Below are 9,469 nucleotides of genomic sequence, written 5' to 3' on the forward strand. Positions count from 1 at the left end.
TCGATGTTCAGAAAGAGCAGCTTATATTGAGATTTGGGGAAGAACAAATCTCTTTCAATGTGTTCAAGGCAATGAAATTTTCCACTGAGTCAAATAGCTGTTTCCAGATCGATATAATTGACAGAATAATTTAAGATACATTTCGGCTACATCATCCTTCCGATGTATACGAGGGTTGCATTGCACATTCTCAATCCACTCACACTGATTCAAGTGAAATTGAAACATGTACACGATTTTTGGAAACTAATCCACCATACATGCGCAAGCGTCACTTCGAAGAACTGGGAACTAGGACTACAAAGTTAGTGCCATTTATTCAATAACCTCCCAAGTTGGAACTCAAACAATTGCCACCACACCTTCGATATGCTTACTTGAGAGAGTCTTCTACACTCCCAGTTGTTATTTCAAATACTGTCAGTGAAGTAGAGGAAGAGAGACTACTTCTGGTGCTGAGGGAGAATAAAACAGCTATTGGATAGTCAATTGCAAATATCAAAGGGATCAGCCCATCACTATGTATGCACAAAATACTCATGGAGGAAAAATTCAAGCCAAGTATTGATGGTCATCAGAGATTGAATCCACACATGAAGTGGTTAGGGCTGAGGTATTGAAGTTGCTCGACGCAAGCATCATCTACCCAATATCAGATAGTGCATGGATCAGTGCAGTGCAGGTTGTTCCAAAGAAGGGAGGTATCATAGTAGTGCAAAACGAGAAAAATAAGTTGATTCCTACAAGAACAGTAACTGGATGGAGAGTTTGCATCGATTACCGCAAACTAAATGTTGCTACTCGAAAGGATCATTTTCCACTATCGTTCATTGATCAGATGTTGGAGAGACTAGCAGGGCACTCGCATTACTATTTTCTGGATGGGTACTCCGGGTATAATCAGATTCTAGAAGCGCCTGACGATCAGGAGAAGACAACTTTCACATGCCCCTACGGTACCTTTGCATATCGTAGGATGCCTTTTGGTTTATGTAATGCTCCTACCACTTTTCAGCGCTGCATGATGGCTATCTTTTCGGATATGATTGAGAAATTTATCGAGGTATTCATGGACGACTTCTCAGTGTTTGGGTTTTCGTTTGATGAGTGTTTGGAACATCTGAGCCTTATGTTACAGTGGTGTACAGAGACCAATTTGGTATTGAATTGGGAGAAATGTCACTTTATGATGCAGGAGGGCATCGTGTTAGGACACAGAATCTCAGCAAAGGGTATTGAGGTGGACAGAGCAAAGATTCAGGTGATCGAGAAATTATCGCCACCAACATCAGTGAAAGGTGTTCGTAGCTTCCTCGGGCATGTTGGGTTCTACAGAAGGTTCATCAAGGATTTCTTAAAAATTACTAAATCACTGTGCTGTTTGTTGATGAAGGAATCCATATTTGAGTTCATAGATAAATGTTTGCTGGCTTTTAATACCTTGAAAGAGAAGTTGATTTCAGTACTCGTGATCATCACACCGGATTGGAACCTGCCATTTGAATTAATGTGCGACGCCAGTGATTTTACTGTTGGGGCCGTATTGGGACAATGAATAAATAAGATATTTCACGTGATCTACTATGCAAGTAAGATCTTGAACGATGCTCAATTAAACTATGCCACTACAGAGAAAGAGCTCCTTGCCGTAATCTACGCTTTTGACAAATTTCGATCATATCTTGTGGGGTCAAAGGTCATCGTTTACATAGATCACACAGCCATCAAGTACTTAATGAAAAAGAAGGATGCCAAGCCATGTCTCATTCGTTGGATACTGCTGCTTCAAGAGTTTGATCTGGAAATCAGGGATAAGAAGGGTAGTGAAAACGTGGTAGTAGACCACTTGTCTCGACTCGAGACCACAGAGCAGACAGAGACCGTGGAAATCAATGAAGTCTTCCTAGATGAACAGATTTTTGGTGTGGAGGAGGCACCCTGGTATGCTGACATAGTTAACTACTTAGCCAGGTCTATCATTCCGCCAGATTACTTAAGTCACTAGAAGAAAAAAAATTTCACTGAGTTGGAATATTATTTTTGAGAGGATCCCATTCTATACAGGCGGGGAGCTGACCAAATCGTTCGTCTTTGTGTACCTGAGGAAGAAGTGCCCTTGATACTAGAATATTGTCATTCATCTACATACGCTGGGCATTTTGGTGCTTCAAAAACAGCGGCAAAGATCCTTCAATCAGGTTTTTACTGGCCTACATTATTTAAGGATGCTTTTGAATTCGTGAAAAGGTGTGACCGATATCAACGCACTGGTAATATATCCAGGAGAAATGAAATATCTTTGAACAGTATCCTGGAGGTGGAATTATTCGACGTCTGGGGGATCGACTTCATGGGGCCATTTCCCCCATCATTCTCTAATCAGTACATATTAGTGGCTGTGGATTATGTATCAAAGTGGGTAGAAGCCGTTGCATTACCTACCAACGATGGGAAGGTGGTGACTGATTTTCTAAAGAAACATATTTTCACCCGCTTTGGAACACCGAGAGCTAAAATCAGTGACGGGGGCAAATATTTCTGCAATCTCCAATTTGAATAGTTGTTGACTAAATATGGCGTTAAACATTGTGTAGCCACTGCATATCATCCTCAAACCAACGAATAGGTTGAAGTGTCCAATAGGCAATTGAAGCGAATACTTGAAGTCACAGTAAGTTCTTCACGAAAAGATTGGTCTAAGAAGCTGGACGATGCCTTGTGGGCCTATAGGACTGCATTCAAGACCCCTATAGGGATGTCACCATATCGACTGGTTTTCAGGAAAGCAGGCCACTTACTTCTTGAGGTAGAACACCATGCTTATTGTGCAATGAAGAAATTGAATTTGGACTTAAAGGCTGCGGTTGAAAAACATTTATTACAACTTAACGAGCTGGATGAGCTCAGAATGGAGGCTTACAAAAATTCAAGACTCTACAAAGAACGCACCAAGAAATGGCATGATATGCATATTCAGAGGCGTAAATTTAAGGTGGGGCAAAAGGTGCTACTCTACAACTCTAGGCTTAAGCTGTTTCCAAAAAAGTTGCGATCGAGATGGTCTGGTCCCTATACTATTACACAGGTATTTCCAAATGGGATAGTTGAGATCACTCATGACAGTGAGGGGACATTCAAGGTCAATGGACAGCGTTTGAAGCACTATTGGGGCGGCGATTTCTCAAAGGACAAGTCTACCGTTCATCTTAGACCACCAGAATGACGCAATTCGATAAAGTCGAGCTATCGACTATAACCTAGCGCTGGGTGAGAGGCGATCTACTGTATCCTTCGATTTATTTTACTTTTCGCATTATTTTAGGAGTTGTTTAATTTTCGCATTTACATTTTTTTTAAGTCATCGTTCATCCATGCATGTCACTAGAATCTAAGTATCGTCCACATAAATTCCTAGGCATTGAACACATGTTCGGTAAGTTTGAAATGGTTTTGGGTGAGTAGGAGTATAATTCACGCATTTCAAGATAAAATGACATTTTCAAAAATTTAAAAGGGAAATGTGTACTAGAGAATTCAACGAGGGAAAATAAATTTTTGTATTCCATTATGTTTTGTTTTATTTTGAAATTAAAAAAAATTATCTATGCGATCGCATAGACATGATGTCTATGCAGTCACATTGACCCCAACCGAAGCAGAAAAGGGGACAAATTATTTCACTATGCGACCGCATAGGACTCAACTATGCGGCCGCATAGTAGTGATCCGGTCATGGATTTAACCCATGACCGGCTCACTCCAACTCATTTCTCCCTATTTCCTTCTCACATTTCTCTCTCAAACCCTAGGTCCAAAAATTCTCATCTAACACACACGCACCCAAAAAAAAAAACATTCCTAGACCCTCCTTCATTTCTTAAATCATTCACGCATTCATCACTCAAACTCAAGGCGAAAAAGGTATGAACTTTATTCCTTCTCCTCATTTAGACTTTGGTTTGTAAGTTACTCACAATTTACAATTGGGAATTGAGTTGAAAGGGTGTAAGTAAGCTTGGTTTATGGCATTGATTTATGTTTATGCATTGTGGGTGATTACACTTTGCCAAGTACTCATAGAATGGAGTTGAATTAATTGCACACGACATGTTCGATAAATTGCCTAAGTGACGGTTGTTGTGCATTTTATACAATCCCACATTTGAAAATCTGAATATATACATTCTCATACACATTGTGATCAAAAGCCATAGAAATTGAGCTAGAAGCATTCACTCACCAACCACGCACATGTAGGCACCCATGTTAGGTTCACGTCACTTTACAGCACCCACTTCGTCCCTTGAATTAAGTACCCCTACGACATCCAATGGGCATGAAATTTGAATATGTGCCACTCTACACTACGTACTTTCATATGCCTAGAAATTGCTTGGGAAAATTTCGATTTTTCTTGATGATGTCCGGGAGTGAAAGTGCACACTTGATCATGGGTCACTAGACACAATTTGGATGTTTTGAGCTCAGCTTGTGTGTGTGTGTTGTTATTTTACATTCCTTATACGTTTTTGAGTATGTTTTCTTAAAGTTTGCATATTATCACATGCACAAACACATGAAAGGCCTTGTACAACATCACATCCATTTTGCAACACGTAGGCACACGGCATGTCACTGCACCCTACGTCCCCTACTTTACACCATCATTTGACACACCAAACGAAGTCCAATTGATTTGAAATTTGAGTATATGGTAGACCTCATTGACTGCTTTCATATGCCCAGAGATTGCCAGAAAAAATTTCGATATTTTTTGATGATGTCTGGGGCCGAACATGCCTACTCGATCATGGGTCCAATTTTTCAAATGTGCATGTTAAGGCCTAATTTTCCTAGTTTTTCATATTGGAACACTATATTCACTATCTTGAATATCATGTTTTGAAGAGTGTACACCAAGGAGTTATATATGCATATTGAAGCAAGTTTGGGGGATTTGTGAAATACATGTCTTGCTAATCTCATTCCCTCTCTCGTTTTTCAACACGAAGTTTAATGAATGTTATGTTTATACCTTTGTAGTATGCCTTTTAAAAAGAACATCAAAAGGAAAAGAGAAGGTTGGTTCCACATCTGGCACAGCCCAGACTAGGGAGCCCGAAGGGGGTGTCAGGCGATTTCTATCTTCAGACAAAGCAGCCCATTACACCAATGTTGTCCGTGAGTGGGCACTCATTCCCGAAAGGCTAGTTAAGTTGGAAGATCTCCCCGATTTTGAATTGGTTTATTTAATCCACAACTATGGTTAGGAAAAAGTGATTGAAAGACCGCACCCAGTATATGAAAATCTGGTGAAGGAATTCTATGCCAACTTCAATACAGAAATAGACATGCCTGGATCAGATCATCTTCATCAAACATGGGTTCGAGGTAAATGGATTATGTTTTCACCAAAAATAATTCATGACTACTATCAGCTAACCTAGAATAATGTGGTCCCAGTCCCACATGATTTCAACTGGATTGAGGTTGCTGAAGTATTATTGGGATATGAAAATGCTTGGCCTCTCCCTACTGCAGATTGGTATCAAATTGACCTTATCCCATCTATAGCTATCCTATGGTTGTTCATATGCCACAACATCGAGCCCATATCCCATAGGACGACATTCACAAATCAAAAGGCGGGGTTTATCTATCATTTAGTTCGGAGAAAAAAGATTGACTTGGCCACTTACATCTACAACCAGATACACATTACAGGCGCATGGGGAGACAGGCACACCTCGCTAATTTTCCCAAGCTTGATAAGTGGGATTTGTAGAGCTGCAGGCATACAAGTTCAGCTTGGGGAGGCACCAGAGAAACCAAGTCCCTATATCAGGCGCCTCACACTCGAGGCCCAGGATCGAGCCAGAGTTAAACATCAACAGAAGTTGGAAAACGAGCGACGTCGACAGCAACAGGCTAAGGAAGGACAAGCAGCTGAGGACTTCGAAATGCCACAAGCTCCTCCACCACCGGCTGACATAGATACCCAGTTATTGAGGCAGATGTTTGTCATTATGATAGGACACAGCCGAGACATGCAGAGTCTTCAGCGCTCATTTGGAGCACTGAGTACCACCATCCAGTAGGTGCAGACCGATATGACAACCACAAGAAATTTCGCTTCCACTGCCAGCAGTGAGTCCCTTGCAGTGTGAAGACAGATGAGTACCTTTAACGAACGATTGGGAATGTACGTTAGCAGGATGGATGGTATACAGTGGCGAGTAAATGAGACATGGGACCGTCTAGGGAGTTTGGAGACTAGAGTTCAGGCCATGCAGGTGGAGCAGACCTACCAGTCTGACATATTGAGAGAGATTTTATCCCGCCTTCCTCCCCTTCCTGGAGATGATGCTGCAGGACCCAACCTTCCATCAGAGCCATCATATTGATCAGGGGAGTACTGTTTACCCCATTTGATTTTTCTTTTTCATTTTGTCCTTAAAATTATGTCTTTAATCTTTCGTTAATCTTATATTGAAGACAATGTATTAACTAAGTTTGGAGGGTGACATAATTTTAAATCTTGATCCGTGTTCATCAATATCTGTATTCCATTATTGCAGAATGTGTGCATGATGAGTATTATAAAAAAATCTTTGCATTTTATTCAGTTTGTTTTAATTCTTTTCATGCATGCTTGTGTGGGTTTGATAACCTTGCTAGCTATGATGTTATTATTGGATTAGTTTAAACTGCAAAAACTTTAGATCTGGTGCTAATTAGACTAACTGATACTTGTTGATGTAATACTTGACATTATCTATGCACGCTATTCATGCTTGACATGTTAGGTAGATGACTAGATTATGAACATAAAGTAGGTAAAGAATGATAACCTTCTATTGAATTAACCCGTAAACAACCTTAAGACAGTTTGGTAATGGTTGAGCTATTGTAGGGGAGTATTGAGATGAGCGGGGGCTCTGTGCATGAATTATATTGTGTGGATTGCCTAGATCAGTAGTTGAAGAGTAGGTGAAAATCTAAAATTGGGGGTTGGTTTTAGAAATTAAATATCTAGAAAAACAACAAAGGGCATAAAATTTATATGTGAGAATAAAACACTTCTTTTCATACCTTTATGACTCGAGCAAGTAAGCCTGTAAGGATATTTCAAAATCTGGTGCCCTAAGGTCAACTGGCCTGGGAGTCACTGGCCCAAAACTCAATACATGGGTCATATAGAAAGCAAGAGGGAAAGATGTTAATAAAAAGTCATCTAATCGAGCGTTTATAACTTGAGTGAATAAGTCTGCAAGGGTTTAAAATCTGGTGCCCTAAAACCAATTGGTTTGGAGGTCACCGACTTAAAACTCGCTACATGGGTTATATAAAAAGCAAATGAGAAGATGATGATGATGATGATAATAATAATAATAATAATAATAATAATAATAATAATAATAATAATAATAATAATAATAATAATAAAACAGAAAAATTAGAGAAAAGTGAGAAAAACAAAAGAAAAACAATAACATGAAGAAAAACCCTTGGACATTTGGTTCAAAAAACTATACCTTTGAGGCGAGGCTAGTAACCTAGTTTAATCTTAAGTGTCGAAGCAATCAAACTAAGGAGAGCCTTCACTTGTTGATATGTAAACTTGTGATAGTGAGATCAATCCAAACTACGAGAGGGTGAGGACTATAGCTATGTAAATTCCTAATCTTAAAACACAACCTCGGGATAATTTAGTGAAAAGAATAAGTTTGGGGGGTTGTGTTTCTCTCGAGCGAGTAAGGATACATTTGACCACTTGGGGTCGGGACTCAAATTCATTATGAACCTAATATGTTGGCATGAATTCACACACACACGACAAATATACATTTAACAAGTAAAGGTTAATGTCATTTTTGCACTGATAAATTTTCATAAAGTCAAATATTTAGTCCAATCCTGAGCTACAGCAGGGTATTAAGCCATGTTTTTTCATAATTAAGTCACTATCTTGTTTCAGGACAAATAATAGTTCAAGTTTGGGGAGTTTGATAAGTGTGTTTTTGCACACTTATTTAGGTCAAAAACATGACTTAATTACGAGCAAAATGATTGAGTTGTGACTTATTCTCATTACATTTGTGAATTGTAGGGAACACCGATGAACATGGTAAAATTCAGGAGAAAAGACACGAAAAAGGACTAAAATGACGCAAAGTAAAAGTTCAAGGACCAAGATGCAATTATCTAAAAGTTGACTCGATGAACAAATCAAGAAATTGATTAAGCCAAATGTCAATTGATGATATCTTGAGATGATGGATGGAAAGAATAAAGAAAAGATGCCAAGAAGTGAAAGATTCAAGTACAAGGACCAAAATGGACTTTTTTCATAGTTGGTAGCACCACATAGTGCTACCCTCTATGTGGCCGCATAGAGGCAAACCGAAAATTATTTCTCAGTAAATGTTTACTCTATGCGACCGCATAGAGATGCTCTGTGCGGTCGCATAGAGCAATTCTAGGCCAAATCCGTAACTTCCTTATTTCGTCGAAACTCTTATAGAAACAAGATTTTTAGGACCCTATATAAACAAAAACTCGACCAGAACGAAAGGGACGCCATTTTTACAAGAAAAAGGGAGATTTTGAAGGAGAAAATGAAGAGATAACAAGAGGAAAACATCGCGCCAATTGAAGATTTGATTGAAACTTAATTCGGGTGATGACGTTTCTTCAACTATTTTTGTATTTTCTTCTTTTTAGCATATTAGGCTAAATTTTTCATTACTAGGAGATTGATGAACCTTGCAATACTACTTTTGATTTTTAATTTGGAGATTTGATATATTTAAACTCATGTTCTGAAATTGAATGATTTATACGTTTTTATTTTCATATTTTTATTATGCACGTAATTATATGATTTTGGTGGTCTGTTTTATGCATTCAAAAAGAGGAAAAATAGGCTCGACATAGTATAAATCATCATAGGGTCCAATAGGGGATAAAAATATACCTCTATGCCTTATGTGAATTGTTAAATATTCATGAAATCATAATGCATTCATGTATGTTAGTATTCATCATAGAGATAAAGTCGAATCACATATTGGGGTAAGTTTGGCGTTGCTCGAGAGAGATTGCTAAATTAAAATAGGAATATTGATTCATTATTTGTGAGACTGTGTGTCAAATTTGCATAATTGAAAATTGAACGGGTATTGTTTGGGAATTCGTGATCCTAGTGCGTTATTAATTCATTAATCCCATAAATTCTCATAAATTACATCCAGGTCATTTTTCATTTAGCATAAGTTCTCACTCATAATTGCATCATAATTCACATTTTACTTAGTCAAATCACAACACATAAATCCTACTTTCGTGTTTCTGTTGAGGTCATAATAGATTGATTTGAATTAATTCAATCCTTGTGGGATCGATACTTGGACTCATAATTCATTTTACTACCTGTTAACGAATCGTACACTTGTGGTGGGTTTTAAAT

This window comes from Olea europaea, chromosome 6, assembly GCF_002742605.1.
Source record: "Olea europaea var. sylvestris chromosome 6, O_europaea_v1, whole genome shotgun sequence".
NCBI classification, from domain to species: domain Eukaryota; kingdom Viridiplantae; phylum Streptophyta; class Magnoliopsida; order Lamiales; family Oleaceae; genus Olea; species Olea europaea.